Source organism: Dama dama, chromosome 19, assembly GCF_033118175.1.
Source record: "Dama dama isolate Ldn47 chromosome 19, ASM3311817v1, whole genome shotgun sequence".
Taxonomy (NCBI): domain Eukaryota; kingdom Metazoa; phylum Chordata; class Mammalia; order Artiodactyla; family Cervidae; genus Dama; species Dama dama.
The window spans coordinates 70,139,883-70,159,833 of NC_083699.1; the positions used below are offsets into that span (position 1 = coordinate 70,139,883).

The 19,951-nt window shown below is 44.7% G+C and overlaps 1 long non-coding RNA gene across 6 annotated transcripts in view; it reads left to right on the forward strand.

Annotated features, from left to right (window-relative positions):
* Nucleotides 1-19,951, forward strand: part of LOC133073622 (uncharacterized) — a 203,495-nt gene that overhangs the window by 60,036 nt on the left and 123,508 nt on the right. For 3 of the 6 annotated variants that reach the window (XR_009697020.1, XR_009697018.1, XR_009697019.1), the window contains 2 exons: nucleotides 697-856; nucleotides 10,653-11,237. This is a non-coding gene — a long non-coding RNA (uncharacterized LOC133073622). Of the gene's footprint in view, nucleotides 1-696; nucleotides 857-6,922; nucleotides 7,187-10,652; nucleotides 11,238-19,951 lie in introns of those variants that run through there. The other 3 variants (XR_009697022.1, XR_009697021.1, XR_009697023.1) reach the window with 2 other exon arrangements.

Here is a 19,951-nt window from a genome sequence, read left to right on the forward strand (position 1 = left end):
CCTCCCCTGTCCCCAGTCCCTGCTATCTCCATGGATTCACCTATGCAGGATATATCATATCAATGGAATCATACAATATATACCTTTTATATATGGTTTCTTTCAATTAACATTAAGTCTTCAAGGTTCATATTAGGAGAACCAGGTGGCTCAATGGTAAAGAATCCACCTGGCAACGCTGGAGATGTGGGTTCAATCCCTGGGTCGGAAAGATCCCCTGGTGGAGGAAAATGTAACCCGCTCCAGTATTCCTGCTGGGAAAATCTCATGGATGGAGGAGACTGGTAGGCTACATTTCTGCAAAAAGGTTGCAAAGAGTTGGACACAACTGAGCATGCATGCATGAACACATTAGGAGAACATTTGTTCCTGAAATGAATCCTTCTAAAGAGCCATGCAAAGTTGAGTATGAATGTAGGAGAACCTGTGGGGTGAACCCTGTTGCTTATAGGGTGATGGATAGAAAGCTTGCCAGAGGTTGGGGAGGCCAGACTCTATCCACAGAACCACCCCTCTGTCTTCCAAATCTTATGCCCTGCTTCTGGATCTGGGTAATGATTCCTGGGCCTTGACATCATCTCCTGCTCATGGCCCTTTCTACCTTCTTTCAGGGTCTGCTTCTGACACAGCAAACTGACTCTTATTGTGTAAATTCAGTACTATCCTGCCTTGCCTCTCTGTGTCTGGGTTCAATAGATCTTGAGAGAAGATGAATCTTGTGGACATCAGGGAGAAGATAAACCATTGGCTTCTCAACTTCCAGCACTTTTCATCCTGTGGGCAGCCAGGAGATCTTGTGCAGTAGAGATGGGAGCAGATGGTATCTTAACACTTGGACAAAGGATGCTGACCACAGGTAAGTCCTGGAAAAAGTGACTGTTGATGAAAAGTTTTTAGTGTGTGAGTGTAGGAAACTCATTATAAGGATGTAAACTTAAAAATGTTTTGCCATATGGCCTTTTCTCTTTTATATTTTATTACTATTGTCTTTTCATTAAAAAGCAAAAACCAAAACCTGGTCTGACATCTTTTCCACAGCTATTATTGACTTCACCTGTTTTCATTATTTTTCTTATCTTTATACCCTTTTATTTGTTTAGTCACTAAGTTGTGTCTGCCTCTTTTGCAACCCCATGGACTGTAGCCCGCTAGGCTCCTCTGTCCATGAGATGTCCCAGGCTAGAACACTTGCCTGGAGTGGGTTGCCATTTCTTTCTCCAGGGGATCTTCCTGACCCAGGGATTGAACCCATGTCTCTTGCATTGGCAGACGGATTCTTTACTACTGAGTCACCAGGGAAATTCTTTCTATATCTTTACTGTATCCTTCTGGTATTGGAATTCAGTCACCCAGGAATTGGGAACTATTAATATCTCCCATTAAATTTTAATAATACTTTTGCTCCTCTCAGCTGACCTTGCGTAGTTACTCAACAAACAGATTTACCTAACCACTAGGTGGTGCTCACATGCTATTGTAAAGCGACAAAGAAGTTAAACTATTTGGGAAAACAATTTGTCTTCATTTAGGGTAAATACAGGATTGGCCCTACAAGCTGTACCTGCTTGTGGTTTACAGATTTTTCTTCCCTCTTCACTTTTCTTGACTGCCTTTTCCACTGGGCATCACCATGAAACACAGGGAATCTGACTAAGTTCAAATACTGCCTTCCTCCTTCCTTCACTTGCTACATGACCTCGAGTAAGTCATGTCACTTCATTGTTCTTATCTACCAAAAGGTGTTAATAATACCAGAAACCTTGTGGGGTGGTCGTGAGAGTTAAAAAGTTAGCATAGTCTCACATGTACTTGGTTTTTAAATAATTTGATTTCTTTTTCCTCTTTTCCTCCCACTTGATGGGGTTTAATTGACCTATAACACTGTTAGTTTAAGGTGTATGGTGTGATGATTTGACACATATATATGCTGTGGGATGATTAGCACAATAGAGCTGGCCGTGTGCTTGCATTAATTGTCAATACGTTTGTTCTTTGTTGTGGCATTGCTAATTACTCATACAAATGTCTCTCAAACATCAGTTCAAGGACAAGCAGTATCAGAATCATTTAAGGATCTCACATAAAATATAGACTTGTTGTTGTTCAGTTGCTGAGTCATGTCCAACTCTTTGTGACTGCATGGATGGCAGCATACCAGGCTTCCCAAATATAGGTTTACGAATTCCAAATCTGGGCTATTTATTTCAGTAATTTTGAGGTGGTGTAGGGATCTATATTTTTTAAAAGCCTTATAGGTGGTTCTGGTGCTCAATTTGGAGGCCAGAGACATAAACTACCCAGAGATGTTCCTTTACCACTCTGAGGAAGGTAATGCTGTTTGTACACTGGTGACTTCCAATTCCCCTTTAGCACAGAGTGTGTTCCTTCCAAAGCCCTGGCCATTGGGGCGACTTCTTTTAATCAGTATCTCTCAAGGCTACCAGTTGAATGAGGCTGTTCTGTGGCCACTGGCATCTTTGGCTTGTGCCTCCATATTCAGGGCTTCCCTGGTGGCTCAGCTGGTAAAGAATATGCCCACAATGTGGGAGACCTGGGTTTGATCCCTGGGTTGGGAAGATCTCCTGGAGAAGGGAAAGGCTACCCACTCCCCCACTCCAGTATTCTGGCCTGGAGAGTTCCATGGACTGTATAGATCATCGGGTCACAGAGTCGGACACGACTGAGCGGCTTTCACTTTCACTCACTTCATATTCAGCTGACTCATGGATACATCAAGCTTGGGCATTTTCCATCTCCATCAGCTGGTCGTAATGAACCTTCCACGTGGCCTTAAGTATGAGCTAAGGAGAGACACGGATGCAAGAATGGAGAATAACATGGGGGTCTGGGATACTGAAAGGCTTTCCAGGTGATGCTAGTGGTACAGAACCCACCTGCCAATGCAGGAGATGTAAGAGACCTGGTTTCAACCCCTGAGTTGGGAAGATCCCCTGAAGGAGGACATGGCAACTCACTCCAGTATTCTTGCCTGGAAAAACTCATGGGCAGAGGAGCCTGGCAGGCTACAGTCCTGGGGTCACACAGAGTCAGACACAGAAGAGACTCAGCAGCGGTAGCAGTGGGATACCTAAGGGCTTCCCAGGTGGCGCAGTGGTGAAGAATCCAGCTGCCCATGCAGGAGGCACAGAGATTTGGGTTTGATCCTTGGGTCAGGAAGATTCCCTGGAGGAGGAAAGTGGCAACCCACTCCAGTATGCTTGCCTGGAGAATTCCATGGACAGAAGAGTCTGGCAGGCCACAGTCCATGGAGTCACCAAGAGTCAGACACAACTGAGCAACTGACATCTGCATTTTCACTTTGGGTCAACACTGGAAGTGAATACAGCTGTCTGTTCTCAGCAAATGTGAACTGTTCCTGATCCTCATTTTTGATAGGGATGAAAAGAACAGAGTCGTCAGACCAAAGGCTGCATGCCCTGTACCTGAGCCTGTGTTTAAGTAAAGACACACCATCTGACAAGGAAGCTCCTGGACCAGCCATGGGCTGCAGCTTGTTTAAGTCTGCAGGAGCTTGTCATCCTCCAGGAATCATATGATTTCTGCAGGGACCAGACTAAATAATTAAATGGTGATATGATAGGGCCATACCCTGCATCTCTTAGGTCTTTAAGGGCTCTAAGCTATATATGTATATATATGGAATTTAGAAAGACAGTACTGATGATCCTACATGGGCCAGGCAAAGGAGACACAGATGTAAAGAACAGACTTTTGGACTATGGGAGAAGGCGAGGGTGGACTGATTTGAGAGGACACCATTGCAACATGTCCACTGCCATATGTAAAATAGACAGCCAGTGCAAGTTCGATGAAGCAGGGCACCCAAAGCCATTGCTCTGGGACAACCCAGAGGGACAAGGTGGGGAGGGAGGTGGGAGGGGGATTCAGGATTGGGGGGAACATGTGTATACCTGTGGCTGATTCATGTTGATCAATGGCAGAAACCTAGCACAGTATTGTAAATTAATTATCCTTGGATCAAAATAAATTAATTAAAAATAAATAAATAAATAAAAATCCAAACCTCCCCTTCTCCCCACCCCAGGACAAGATTTTGTTTTAAATTTATTTTTTAATTGGGGAATAGTTTCTTTATAATGTTGTGTTAGGTTCTGCTGTGGAACAACATGCATTAGCTATCAGCGCACATATATCCCCTCCCTCTTGAGCTTCCCTCCCACCCCACTTCCATCCTGAGCTGAGCTCCCTTGCTCTATAGCAGCTTCCTGCTAGCTATTTATTTTACACATCAGTTCAGTTCAGTTCAGTCGATCAGTCGTGTCCGACTCTTTGTGACCCCATGGACCACAGCACGCCAGGCCTCCCTGTCCACCACCAACTCCCATAGTGTACTCAAACTCCTGTCCATCAAGTCGGTGATGCCATCCAACATCTCATCCTCTGTTGTCCCCTTCTCCTCCTGCCTTCCCTCTTTCCCAGCATCAGGGTCTTTTCCAATAAGTCAGTTCTTTGCATCAGGTGGCCAAAGTATTGGCCGTTTTACACATTTTACCAATTTTACATATTACACATGGTAGTGTATATGTGTCAATAAATGGATAAAGATGATGTAGCACACACACACACATACACACACACATATATAATGGAATATTAATAAAAAAAGTAATGAAATTGGGTCATTTGTAGTGATATGGATGAACCTAGAGTCTGTCATACAGAGTGGCATAAGTCAGGAAGAGAAAAACAAATATATGTTAGTGTGGAATCTAGAAAAATGGTACAGATGAACCCATTTGTAGGTCAGGAATAGAGACTCAGATGTAGAGAATGACCTTGTGGATACAGTGGTGGGGAGAAGAGATATTGTTTTTGATTTACTAGTTGGTTTGGGTAGGGAGGAGTTTGAGCCACTTCCTCTTAACCTTCTGCAATGTGATGGCTCTTATCTGTACAGACATTTACAACCACCAGGTATGTCTGTTCCCATTATGGATTTGGGAACTGGGGTGATGACTGTGGGTGGGTTCGCTCCCCCAGCTTCCTGATCTTCCAGTGTCGATTCTTCTGATGGGGTAGATTGAGCAGTATACTGGGTGGTTGCTCTGCTTGGGCTCTCGGGGTGCTGTTCTCTCACCTCTGATCCGTGCCTGCACAACCCCCAGAGGACACACTCCCACCTTGCTCTCCAGTAGGATAATATCTGGCATCTGATAATTGAGTCTGGCTGTCTGGTCTCTAATGTTTTGGCTCCCACTATCCCCTTTGGCCACCTGATGTGAAGAACTGACTCATTTGAAAAAACCCTGATGCTGGGAAAGATGGAAGGCAGGAGGAGAAGGGGACAACAGAGGATGAGATGGTTGGATGGCATCACTGACTCAATGGACATGAGTTTGAGTAAACTCTGGGACTTGGCTATGGACAGGGAGGCCTGCAGTCCACGGGTTCGCAAAGAGTCAGACACGACTAAGCGACTGAACTGAACTGATCCTCGTGGTCACCAATGGGCCCACTTCTGTAATGATGTCTCCTTCCAGCTGCCTTACCCTACGGAGAATGGTACCCACTGGGTTCTCAGTGGTACTGATACCAGCATCCTTACCAGTGCGCTCCTTGTTGCTTTAGTAAATGCAGAACGCTCTGGGCCTTCCCATGAACAGCACTTGCTGGGTTTTCTGGCCTTGTATGGTGTGTCGCTCTAGTTGCTTTCTTCCCTGAGCCTTTCGATTCTTTTGTTGTTGCTCATCATGCCCTTCTGGCCTTTCTACCTCATTTAGTGTGAATGTCGCTTGCTCCAAGCTTCCAAGAGCCACCCCAGCAACACGCTCAAACTGCCTCTTGAAATTCTTGTCGGGGTGTTGTTACGAGCTGAGTTGTGTTCTCCCGCAACGGTGGGTTCTGGGAGCAGACTGGGAGGGGCCCTAGGCATGCTTGCTTGTTAGGGACACGCCTGTGATTCAGCAAGGGAAGAAGCAGGAGGGGGCAGAGGAGAAGTGGGACCAGGTGGCTGCAGTCCCGTGGAAGCTGGCGTGGCCGTCAGACACATGCTGAGTTGGAGCAGGTGGTCAGGCTGTCATGCTGCGGACCTGTCATTCGGTTGTTGGGTTCCAGCTTTCCCAGGAAAGGGTGTGATCTTGTGCAAAGTGGCTCTCTCCAGCCAAGGTCAGTATCTGCAGAGGATGGACAGCCCTTCCAGTTCTGCAGAACTCCACCCTTCAGTCCCTAAGGGGATCTGAAAAATGCAGAGGGCCCCCGAGACAAATACCTCCAAATATGCATTTTATTGGGCTCACTTTGAAGTTCACATGGGACTAAAAAGCAGAGGCATTACTTTGTCAACAAATGTCCATCTAGTCAAGGCTATGGTTTTTCCAGTGGTCATGTATGGATGTGAGAGTTGGACTGTGAAGAAAGCTGAGTGCTGAAAAATTCATGCTTTTGAACTGTGGTGCTGGAGAAGACTCTTGAGAGTCCCTTGGACTGCAAGGAGATCCAACCAGTCCATCCTAAAGGAGATCAGTCCTGGGTGTTCATCAGAAGGACTGATGCTGAGGCTGAAACTCCAATATTTTGGCCACCTGATGCGAAGAGCTGACTCATTAGGAAAGACCCTGATGCTGGGAAAGATTGAGGGCAGGAGGAGAAGGGGACGACAGAGAATGAGATGGTTGGATGGCATCACTGACTCGATGGACATGAGTTTGAGTAAACTCCGGGAGTTGGTGATGGACAGGGAGGCCTGGCGTGATGCAGTCCATGGGGTCGCAAAGAGTCGGACACGACGGAGCGACTGAACTGAACTGAAAGCTCAGTGTTGATGCCTCCTTCTGGCAGATGGAGCAGAACATCAAAACTGCACCACAGATGATTGGGAACAGCGCTTGGACCAGCTATACTGTCATTAAAACCTTTCTATTTCTTATCTCCCGAATGGAAGTCTTCCCCACGAAGGGCTGCTGTCCTGGAAGGCTCCGGGCATGCTCAGCCATCGCTGCCTCAGACACCAGCTCTCAGAGCCTCCACCTGCTGCGGGACTGTCATCGAGCCAGGGGCGACACTGAAACCATCTAGCTGTCATTGGCACTTTGGGAGCTGATGAAGGTGAATCCGGGGAGCTGCAGACACAGACACGACGGGCTCACGGAGTTTTTAAGCTTGCACATCCCAGAGCCGACCACAACAAAAGCTCCAAAGAGGAAAGGTCAGACCCATGAAGTGCTATTTGTTTTCACTGAAACTCCATCCCTCCCACTTAACACCCGTCTAACCAGCGACGGAATCAATTACCACGTGTCAGCCCGAAATCTGACACAAGAAAGGAAAGAAGGACACAGCCTCCCCAGGGAGCTTGGCAGGCGGGCAGAGGGGACCGGGGAGATAGAAACCTCGCGGCGGGAAGCCTGTGAGTGAGCCGCTGTATCCTGTGATTAGGGTGGAAGGCGGCCCGAGACCCTCACCCCTTCTCTCTCTCTCGCTCTCCTGGCCTTGGAACCCCGATCAGTTTCACTGGTTGTACTATTGGGTGTTTCTGTCTCCAAGTGGGGTCAGCAAACCTGTGAGGTTATTTGACTTTGGTTACATAAGTTGGTCCATTTAATAATTGAAGACCCAGAGGTTCTAGACGTTTATTCTTTGATTGAGCTCCAGGAGGAAGAATTCCTATCTGATCAGGTTCTGCCGCCGTGCGGATTCGAGCTGATTGAGTTGCTCCATGTCTCAGGCTTCTGTTAAGTGTGGTGTCAGCTCAGCGGAGAGCCTCCTTTTAGGGTGATGTCATTCACTTGCTACCTTTTTATGTAAGTCTCGAAAAGAGAGTTCTGTGGGTGGGTCCCCTCCGCTCTGCATGTCAGTTAGCCTGCTGCTGATTCGCCAGCTCTGTTAAATAAGATGCTTTTAGTTTCCCCAAATCAGGTTTTTGTTCATCAAGGAGACCCAAATTCTTAAATTTTCTATGAATGGGATGAAGAACCCTCTCGTCTTCAGGCAGAGCATTCCACGGATACGTTCCGTAAATGGCATTGCCTCTCAGATTGCTATACCGTATTGGAACGTTTGAAGTGTGAGCGCTGATTGCAATGAAACATTGGGTACAGAAAGCAGGAAGCGTGGCCCTAGATATTAAAAGATATTTTAATAAGATATTAAAGATATTAATAAGATATTTTAGTAAGATGGTAAAAGATATTTCCACTTATTGGCAGGGATTAATGAAAGGCATCTTTTTTTTTTTTTTTTTGCTTATCCAGGTGATGAAAATGGTCAGTGGAATAATAAACAGCATGCTAATGAATGAACTGTGAGTTGTCCTTTGCCACAGTTGTTAGGTTTCCTTGGTCTTACAAAAGTCATGTCTCTTTACCACACTACTTTAAGACGATTTCTTCTAATCTAAGTGGTGCTCAGTTTTGAGGTCTCCCGTCTGCAGAGAGAGATAGGTAATATGTGCTTGCCTCTTTGCTCTCTCAAAGTGACACCCCCGAATGCGTGGTTTTATTTACTGCCCACATCCGAATGTCCCTTACATCTTTATTATCACACCGGCACTTCACTTCTCAAGGCTCAGCTCTGCATCTTCATCTCCGGGTGGAAACTGTGCCCCCGTCTCCCAGGCCTCTTGGACGCAGCACCGGCCAAGTGGCATCAATCATCTTTCCCCAGTTTGTCACCTCCTACGCGTCTATTCTCCATTTCAAATGTGGGAGTGAAATCCCAGGGGTCACTTAAGCTTGAAACCTGAGATACTTTCCTGACTCCCCCGTCTCCTTTATCCCCCACATCATCAGATGTTATTGATTTTGCTCCTAAATATTTCTCACATTCACCCCTCTCCGCGCCATTCCTGCTACTTGGTCCTATTTTATGTCTCCGTCCTTTCTTCCTTTCTCTTTTGACGTCCTCGGAGTTCTCGCTTCTGTGGCTTTACTCATATTTTTCCTTCTGGCTAGAGTGTGTCTCTTCTTTCCTTTCTCTTTTTAACCAGTGAAACTTAAGACTCTAAGACTCAAATCAGGCATCACTTTTTTTGGTAAAGGGAACATCAATTGTTTGCAAAAATGTTTATTTTCTCTTGAGTTTTTTTCTCCTTAACACCAGTCCTGTCTCTCCACCTCTCCCAGGGTGAAAGTTTTGAATCATCTTTTGCTCCCTGGATGGTCTATTACCAGATATTGACATAGTACTGGATTTTACCCACTCTTTCCTGTAGCCCCCATTGCTTTTTCAGGTTGAGGCCCACCTGATTTTCACATCAGCTGGTACCCCTATCTCCCATCTCCTAGTAACTCTTTCCACCCCCATTCTTTCCAACTTTTGTCCTTTGGCTTCCTAGTGGATTCACCTAACATTCTTCTTTTTCTATTTAAAATTTTTTGGCTGCACTGGGTCTTCATTTTGGAGCACAGGCTCTCTCTAGTCACGGCATAAGGGCTTCCTGTTGCAGAGCATGGATTCTAGAGAGGTCAGGCTCAGTAGTTGCCACACGCAGGCTTAGTTGCCCCAAGACATGTGAAATCTTAGTTCCCTGTCCAGGGATCGAACCTGCACCCCCTGCATTGGAAGGTGAATTCTTAACCTTTGGACCATTAGGGAAGCCCCCACCTAACATACTTCTTTGGTCAAAACCTGCTCTGTACCCATTTTATGCAGAGAAATGACCTAACTCTCTAGCATGACATTTGAAGCTTTTTACCACCTGGCCCTCATTTACCATTTTCATGGAAGGTACTGTCAATCCCCCTAACTTCCAGCATCCACCCACCCCACCTCCCAGCGACCTGCTGGGCCTTACACCATCCTTCTCATGCTTTTTGCCTGTGGTCATATTGTTCTTGTTGGGATTTTCTTCTCTGGATGTTGAAATCCTACTTACCTCTTAAAATCTGATTTAAATGGCAATATCGTTTGAAGGATCCCTGATTGCTTCTTCTTTGGAGTCTCTATGCATGTCCGGTTTGCTGTTTAATGCAATCTGCCCAGCATGATGGGCCCTTGGGTACCTGTTTTCTTCAGGCTTGTGGACACCCCAGGAGTGTGTTTCATCACATTTTGTATTTCACAGTCCTTCCATTTAGCAGTCCCTCATTAACTTCATGCAAGAAATGGAAAACTACATACTTTAAATGTATGTTGTAAAAAGAGATCTTTCTCTTCTCTCTTTTTTTTTTTAATTGAGACATAATTGTCATACACTATATTAATTTCAGGTGTGCAACACAATGAGTTCAATATTCATATGCATTTTGAAATGATTCCCGTGATGTCTAGTTAATATCCATCACCATACATAGTTATAGAATGTTTTCTTTTTGTGATGAGAACTTTTAAGATCTACTAAAATGAGAGTTCTTTTTTTATTGTGTGTTCATTTTTCAGCCTTCAGTCTCATTCCTAAAATCTTTTCCAACACTAAATGCACACTGACTATCTTTTGTCCTTTTAAAAACTGAGTCCAAATGCTTGCTTTGAAAATATAAGGTAGAATTCATAGACGTATGAAAGAGAGGCATTTCTGGATTGTCAATTTAAAAATAATCATTTGATGGAAATCAACTTTATGTTTCCAACTAAAGCCTGTGTAGACCAAGCTTGAATCAGGTGCCATGCCTTTCTCCGGTTTTGGTCAGGCACGGCTCCCACCCTAAGGAATTTACTTTGTTTTTCTCTTACAGTGGCCTCTGATGTTCAGGCAATGGATGAGTGGAAATGAATAGCCTAAACTGTATCTTGCTACATAATAAATGGATGTCTGATGAAATGCACACACTGTATCTGTATAATGTGAACATGTGGACGACAGATGAGTTTTAGATGTGACTAACATGCTCATTAGGCATTTTTAGCAAAATTCTCTGCTAGGCTCATTGTCCTGAAGTTGAAATATAAGAAGTTGACTGTCTCCTGTGCTCCTCAGAATTCTGAAGTTTAACTTGGAACTCTTTGAAGTCTTTTCTTATGATGGATGAATCATTTCAACATTTTTGCTATATTCAAAGGCCTTCTTTAAAAGATAAAATCGAGTGCCTTACTAATCAAGGAGACCACAAAAGATTGGAAATCAGGCGAAAATGTGACATGAGTGGTAATATTACTGAACTCACAAACCTGTGTCAATCACGACAAATTTCAGAAGACTTTGGAAACATTTAAAAATGTAAAAAAAAAAAAAAAAAAAAAAAAGCACAGGACTGATATCAGAAGTCATTTGGGAAATGTTTGGGTGCGATCTGTAATAGAAATAAACGTTTGATACTTTTCTCAAGTGGATGTTTTATAATAGAGTTTGGCATCCTGGGCAAGGATGGAAGATGGTCTTCTGTCCCTGTCTGAGAGCAGAGGTTCTCAGGCTAGATCTGGGTTTGGTCCCCATGTCTGTGTCAGCCACTGATAGGGCAAAACTCATGCTGAAAAAGCTTTTATTTATTTATTATTATTTTGGAGGGGGGGGTGCCCTGGGTCTTTGCTTTGTGTGGGCTTTCTCTAGTTGTGGGGAGGGAGAGCTCCTTTTGGTTGTAGTGTACGGGCTTCTCGATGCAGTGGCTTCTCTTGTGGGGCACAGGGCTCTTGGGTGTGTGGGCTTCAGTGGTTGCAGCACGTGGGCTCAGTAGTCATGGCACACTGGCTTAGTTGCTCCATGGTGTGTGGAATCTTCCTGGACCAGGGATCGAACCCACGTCCCCTGCATTGGCAGGTGATTCTTATTCACCGCACCACCAGGGAAGCCCAAACTCACTTTTTAAACCTAAAGTGTTTTCATATAAACACATTCATCCAACCATTCATCCATTCATTCATTCATTCATCCATTCATTTTTGTGTTCAACACTTACTCCATCCCCCCTCTGTGTTTGTCTCTGGAAATACAGCAATGAGCAATCAAATCATAGTGCTTGTCTTCACAGAGTTTAGACCCTTGGAGGCAAAAAGAAATAATCAGACAATGAATTGTAATACTCATTGCAGCCTCCAGTTACTGAAGGTTTGGTCTGTGCTAGTCACTATGCTAAATACTTCTTCATATTATATTACTGAGTCTTCATGACCACTTTGGAGATGAGCATAATTATTCTCTTTTTACAGATCAGGGAGTTGAAGCTTAGCATATTTGTTAAGAGATCAAACCAGTCAATCCTAAAGGAAGTCAACCCTGAATATTCATTGGAAGGACTGATGCTGAAGCCGAAGCTCCAGTACTTTGGCCACTTGAAGGGAAGAGCCGATTCATTTGGAAAAGACCCTGATGCTGGGACAGATTGAGGGCAGGAGGAGAAGGGGGCAGCAGAGGACAAGATGGATAGCGTCACCGACTTAATGGACATGAATTTGTGCAAACTTCAGAAGATAGTGAAGGACAGGGAAGCCTAGTGAGCTGCAGTCCTTGGGGTCACAAAGAGTTGGACATGATTTAGCTGCTGAACAACAACAGTGTTGGCTAGGTTAATTGGTTAAAGCCACCTGGCTGGTGAGATGAACAGCGTGAGCTTGACTCTGCCTGTCTGACTCCAGAGCCTGTGTTTTTTAACCACCACATGGTGTAATTACTAATCTTACAGGGATGACAAGTACCACAACTGCTGTGTGTGCTAGCTTCCTACAGCCACTTTAGCAAATTTAGTGACTTCAAACAACGCAAATTGTTCATCTCCCAGTTGTGGAGGCCAGAAATCCAACATGGGTCTTGCCAGGCTAAAGCCAAGCTGTGGGCATGACGGCATTCCTCCTGGAGTCTCCAGGGGAATTCCACACCCTTGCCTTTGCCATTTTCTAGCCGCCGTCCATCCTTGACTCATGGCTCTTCCCTCCATCTTCAAAGCCAACCCATCATGTCTCTCTGACCCATCTGTGTCTTCATGTCTGATTCCAGGTGAGAAAGTTTCTCTGCTGTTTAGGACTCATGTGATTGTGTCTTGCTCATCTGGATAAGCCAGGGCAATCTCTTCCCATCTCAAGATTCTTAATCACATCTGCATAGTCCCTTTGGCCCTGCAAGACAATATATTCACAGGTTACAAAGGTTAGGGCGTGGACATCTTTGGAGAGGCTTTTTCCTACTGACCACACTGTGAGAGGGGTTAGGAAGGGGAGCAGTCTGGAGGCATAGGGAGGGTCCTGGCTTCCAGGGAGGGAAAAGCACCCCCAGGCCAAGGACTGAAAAGGTGTGAAGCCCCTGCAAAGGCACAGAGCAGGGCCTTAGGAAGTCAGAGAGAGGCCTGATGTGGTGAGTGGGGGAAAGTGCCCCTGCGGAGGCTGGAGAGGGTGGCTGGGGCCAGATCTTGGGGAATGTGGCTGGCAGTAGGGGACGGATTCCATCATGATTCTGGGGGAAAAGGACAGTAAATTCAAAGGTCAAGAAGGGGACACGATTTCATTTTCAGCTCATTCTGCTGCTGTGTGGAGAGCAGGTTGGTAGGAAATGAGAGTGGACACAATTAGGAGGACATTTCAATAGTTCAGGTGGGTGATGTAGATGGCCTGGACCAAGATGCTGGCAATGCAGGTGAGGAGACGTCTGCCGGGCTCTTCCCGGGGGGGAATAGCAGGGCTGGGTGATTGCTCGGATGTGCAGTTAAGGGAGAGACTTCCAGGTTTTTTAGTGGGACAACTAGAGTGGGTGGTGGCATAGTGGCTGGGGGAAGATCAGGCTTGGATGGGAGTGGGGTGATCAGAGCCAGGTGACTATAGAAGGAGCAAAGCCAATTAAAATTAGAAAAAAAATCCTCTTGAGGACAGGAGGCCAGAACTGAGTAGGTATTACCAGGGCAATATATTCTATCAAATCACTCATTTTGGTTCTTATGACTGAATATGTGTGTATGTTAGTCACTCAGTCATGTCTGACTCTTTGCGACCCCATGGTCTGTAGCCCGCCAGGCTTCTCTGTCCATGGGATTTTCCAGGCAAGATTACAGCAGTGGGTTTCCATTTCCTTCTCCAGGGGACCTTCCCAACCCAGGAATCGAGTCCAGGTCTCCTGCACTGCAGGCAGATTCTTTACTCTCTGAGCCACTGAGGAAGCCATATTTATTTATTTATTTATTTTTTTTTAAATTTTTTCAGTGGGTTTTGTCATACATTGACATGAATCAGCCATGGATTTACACGTATTCCCCATCCCGATCCCCCCTCCCACCTCCCTCTCCACCCGATTCCTCTGGGTCTTCCCAGTGCACCAGGCCCGAGCACTTGTCTCATGCATCCCACCTGGGCTGGTGATCTGTTTCACCATAGATAATATACATGCTGTTCTTTCACAACATCCCACCCTCACCTTCTCCCACAGAATTCAAAAGTCTGTTCTGTACTTCTGTGTCTCTTTTTCTGTTTTGCATATAGGGTTGTCGTTACCATCTTTCTAAATTCCATGTATATGTGTTAGTATGCTCTAATGTTCTTTATCTTTCTGGGAGGAAGCCATATTTATAGAGGCTATATTTCTTTAAGAGGACCAAAATACATGATCTTAAAAGGTTTCCTGGAAAATTATGGAGACCAAATATGCTGATTGTTGGTCTGGTTTGATTAAGTGCAACAGATCTGTTATCATATTTCAGCCTTTCTATCTTAATAACCAAGTATTCTTTTTTCTCTCTCTCTTGCACAGGGTACCTTTATATACACCATATATATGTATTTTTTTCTGGATCTCAGCCCTATGGCAGTCCTAGTCTTTGGGCACAGTATAAAATCCTTGATTTTTAAGAAGACTCATTTTGTTTTTCAGCAAATACGTAGAATTGTCCATTTCAACAGAATTAATATTTTGCATAAAGAAGATTTCAGGGGACTGTGTTTTGACATAAGCCAAAAATGGCAGTAAATAAGACAAGGCAATCAACTCACTATGCAAGGTGAAAAGAACAGAATTGTGCACATGCTCATGTAACTTAACAACTTACTTTACATGCCTGTCCTGGGATGAGACTCCAAAATCATCTTGTTTAGACATCACAACAGGGCTGCCTCTATGGACACATTAGGTTGGGAAGCTCAGTACTAGAGAAGAATGGGGTGAATTTTCCCAGTGAGCAAGAACACTCCGGAATTTCCCTCTGGTCTCCCATTCCTCCTCTGGGGACTGTAGCTGTCTGACACGTGGGATGGTTTGGATACTCAGCCTTCCCTGGAAAGACTTCCGTTTATTTTTCTCTCTAGTCCGTTTCCATGGTTCTCAAACTCAGTGAGCCCGAGAATGACTACACAGGGTTGAGCAGATATAGCCATGGATCTCATGCTTGATTCAAAACTCAAGACAATTCAAGGGTACTTTAGACTTTAATTTTTGCCTTCTGTGCTGATTTTAGAACTTAAAGTCCATATGAATTCTGGAAACTTATTGTGATCTGGGGCAATAATTCCAAGTCTGATTTTGGGAGGTGTTTTAGCACCCTGCCTTTGAACAGAGTAGTGGCTGAAGTTAGAGGTGGCTGGGAAATGTTCCAGGTGAAACTGATGAAATAATTGGAAGGTGATAAGCAGCCTGGTCATGTTTGTGGCACAAAGATCCTGACATAGCAGGACAGTAGAGACTTTAATATTAATTATCAGATGCCAGTGGAAGAGCAGGGTTGGACCTAGGATATATACAACGAGATTCCTCGTGAAGGACCAAGGTTGTCACCTGGTGCCGTACAAACAAAGGCTTATCGTAGTTTGAGTAGAGACAAGTGTTGGGAGAACCACACAGCTCGTGACACCTAACAAAGCAGCCCACAGGTCAGACTCAGGCCACAGCTTCCTCAGAGGTCACTTTCCCCCTGCCATATTAACGTGGAGTTAATCTGAAATTTTGTGGGTTTTTTTTTTATTATTATTTTCGTTGTATTTATTTTAAATGTTATTTCCATTTATAGTGGCAAAAGTATTTTAAGCAGAAGGAATCTGTTCCTAGTCTTTGGTGGATTCATAGTTAAGATACATTATAATGGAAACGCCCGGGAATCTAATGCATTGGTGTTGAATGGGAAATGTGAGTCGCTCCTCGAGTTCATGCTGCTGCTGCTGCTAAGGCGCTTCAGTCGTGTCCAACTCTGTGTGATCCCATAAACGGCAGCCTACCAGGCTCCTCTGTCCCTGGGATTCTCCAGGCGAGAATACTGGAGTGGGTTGCCATTTCCTTCTCCAATGCATGCTAAGTCACTTCAGTCATGTCCAACTCTGTGCGACCCCATGGACAGCAACCCACCAGGCTCCCCTGTCCACAGGATTCTTTAGGCAAGAATACTGGAGTGGGTTGCCATTTCTTTCTCCACCTGGAGTTCATACTCCATCCTCAGATACTTACTGTGAGTCTTGGGTAAAAAGATGAGTAGGTGGTAATGATGGGAAGCTTTTTCCTATGAAAAGGAACTTAATGGCATAGTGCCTCATACTATTCCTAGGAACAATGAGAAAGCATGATGTGTCTTTCACAGCTGCATTTGTTTGCATGACTCTATGAAAACAGCACCAAGTGTTGAGTAACAAAATTCTTATTGATTCTGTAGTTCCCAAAGTGCCGTTATAGATTGCCCTTAGCATGATTTGTATTAAATACATTATAAAATCCACTTATTACTTTGTTTTATTTTTTATTTTGGCTGTGCTGGGTCTTTGTCACAGTTCAGGGAGCTTCTCTCTAGTGTGGTATGCTGGCGTAGTTGCCCCGTGGTGAGTGGGATCTTAGTTCCCCAACCAGGGATCAAACTCACATCCAGTGTGTTGGACAGCAGACTCTTAGCCACTGGACCGTAAGGGAAGTCCCTAAAATCCACTTGTTGGGGAAAAAAAAAAAAAAACCACAACTACATGTAAAGTGAATTGAGCAGAAAGGCATCTTAAAAAAAAAAAAGCCATGAAGATAAGACTTGGTAAAATGAACAAATAAACAAAACAACAACAACCCCCCACCTCCAAACAAACTAAAGAAAACCTTGGGAAAGCTGTCGTCAATGGAAAGCTGTTGTCGGTGTAAACATTGATGCTCAAGCCATGTTAAGTATAAAGCTGGGGATAACTGTCGGGGCTTAGACTTTCTGTGGTTCCTCTACACGCTGTGAAGATGGATGTCTTCACAATGACCATCCACTTTCCTTCAGACTCAGCATCTCGCCCACTTGTATTCAGTGCGTGTTTGGCGTATGAAAGAAGCATGCGCTTCAAAGGTGATTGCTATTCCATGGCAAAAGCATCACTTGACGTATGACTCAGCTCACTGGCAGCTCTGGTAATTGAAGCGCTGCTTCCAGGCATGGGGGCTACAAAGTTTCCGCATTGACTGTGAAATGGACCCCACAAGTACTTTCCCAGGCTGCTCCTGTGTTTCTGATGCACCATGCTTGTGTCCATCCCAGCTTAGACCAGCTGTGTGTGCTGAAACCGTCTGCTGTAGCCTTGGTCCTGCCCAGTCCTTAAATTTGTTCTAACCTGTGCCCTGAACAGCCCGTTTCTACTGGTGAATGGTACCTGGTGAGACCCAGGTCTCTGGTTTACCTTTTGCAACCTGAAGCCTCATCTTACCTTCTGATCTCTCCCAAAGCTTGGGTAACCCGTCCCTTGATGAGTCTTCTTCCTCAGCTCCTAACTGGCACCCTAACTTCCCAGTGGGACTGGGGTCCTGCCCTGCCCCTGGCTGGGTGTGGATTTTGCATTCTCCTTCTCTACGGGCTCTTGGATCCCCTGGCACTGGCGCAGGTTGGGTTCCTAGAGAAAGGAGTCCGTAATCAAAAGCTTTGGCTCTCTTTCCATCTAAGTCTTGGTCCAGATTGAGGTCTCAGTATTTGGCCGGGTTCCTTCCCCTCTGCATAAGGGAGCTGACTTCTTTTGCTTTATGAGTTTTGCCCAAAGAAAAATAGTCCTAATTGCCCATCACTGAGACAAGAATTACATGACTTCTAATTAAAAATATGCACAGTGCAACAGGAAGATTATTCATATGGACTCAGAGGTGAAATCCAAGTTGTAGTGTTGGCACAATGGTCTCTGTAAACAATCTCACAAATGTGATTCTGTTTTTGGCTTTTGGTGCAACTAAACAGGGCTTCCCAGGTGGCGCTAGAGGTAAAGCAGGACGTGCGGATTTGATCCCTGGGTCAGAAAGGGAGGAGGGTATGGCATCACACTCCTGTATTCTTGCCTGCAGAATCCCATGGACGGAGGAGCCTAGGGGCTATGGTCTATAGCGTCCCACAGAAGCATCTGAAGCATCTTAGCATGCATGCACGCAACTAAGGTCCATCTGAGGACACAAAGGTCTGTCTAGTCAAAGCTGGTTTTTCCAGTAGACATGTATGGATGTGACTGTTGGACCATAAAGAGAGCTGAGTGCCGATGAATTGATGCTTTTGAACTGTGGTGTTGGAGAAGACTCTTGAGAGTCCCTTGGGCTGCAAGGAGATCCAACCAGTCCATCCTAAAGGAAATCAACCCTGAATCTTCATTGGAAGGACTGATGCTAAAGCTGAAACTCCAATATTTTGGCCACCTGATGTGAAGAACTGACTCATTGGAAAAGACCCTGATGCTGGGAAAGATAGAGGGCAGGAGGAGACGGGGTGACAGAGGATGAGATGGTTGAATGGCATCACTGACTGGATGGACATGAGTTTGAGCAAGCTCCGGGAGTTGGTGATGGACAGGGAGGCCTGGTATGCTGCAGTCCATGGGGTCGCAAAGAGTTGACATGACTGAGTGACTGAACTTAAATGAATGCACCTAAAAAAGGGAAATTAGCACCTTTGAGCTGGTTTATATATTCACAGTTCCTCACCATGAATGTTTCCATCAGTTTCTTTGTGGAATTTATGTTTTTGTTTTAAAGGTATTTTTAGGAAAGGTAGTTACTGAGCCAGCCAATTTCCAGTCACTAATTTGTCCATCCAAGCATGAGATGCAATTGCTCCTTCTATCAGCACCAAGAAAATGGGGAAGGGAAATGCTGGCCATTTCCTGGACTTCCTGGAGAATGGAGTGTATAGGGTGGAGCTGTGGAATTTCATTTGGTTTCTCCAGTTGACCTGGGCAGTGAAAAGAACCTGAGATTAAAATATTCTAGGGGACACTGAATTCCTGTTCTTTCTTCCTTCTGAGATATCTCTTCATTGTTCTTTGGAAGAAGAAAAAGGCTCCCCTTCATTGAAAAACTATCGAGTTACTAGACAAAGGCATGAGTGGGAATGTCTTTTGGCAGAGATCAATCACTTGAAACCTGCTTTGCAAACTGCCTCATTACCAGTCCATACTCTTGCTTCTTTCTTTACTTTGTAAAGTTCATGGCTGTCTGCTCCTCACGCCAGAACCTAACGTCCAGATGTGCAGTTGGGGGTACATCTTTAGATCAAACCCCATCCTTGTCACATGGAAAGCTATCTTCTTATGGGCCCCTTGGTGGGATTTTGGGATGCTTCAAGAGTTGGGTGAGTGATGATGGTTTGTAATTCAAAGATGGATGGTTTATTAATACCACAGACAATGCTAGCCAAGAGAGTAGGTTTGGGGCTTGGTTGTTGGAGATAGAATATTATAATGGTTCCCTTTCCAATTTTTTTATAGGGAAGGTCAAATGCCAAACTTAGGAGGAGTTTGAGCACAGGGAGAAGGCTGCGAGTTGGATGAGAAGATAGGATTGAATAAGATTTGATGCGCTGAATACTTGTAATGATTATAGGCTGTTCCAAAAATGTGAACTTTCCCAGCATCTTCATCTGTTAATGAAAAATTTGTGACATCTGCAATTGCATTTATCTTTTAAATTTCCTTTCTAACCATTGTGTCGCATAGTCTGGTACTTCATTAGTAATGATTTTACTGACAGTTCCCTTAAACAGTCTCTGAATTCAGGTAGAGGAAGATGGATTTTTAACTAATCTTTTTTGGCATAAGCATATATCATATAGGAGACTTAACTCTTCTTTCTAGTTTTCATTTGTTTTCATTGGTATTATCTGACAGAAGGTTGTCAGAACAAATTAAGTGGTGAGTGAGCAATAATTGCTTT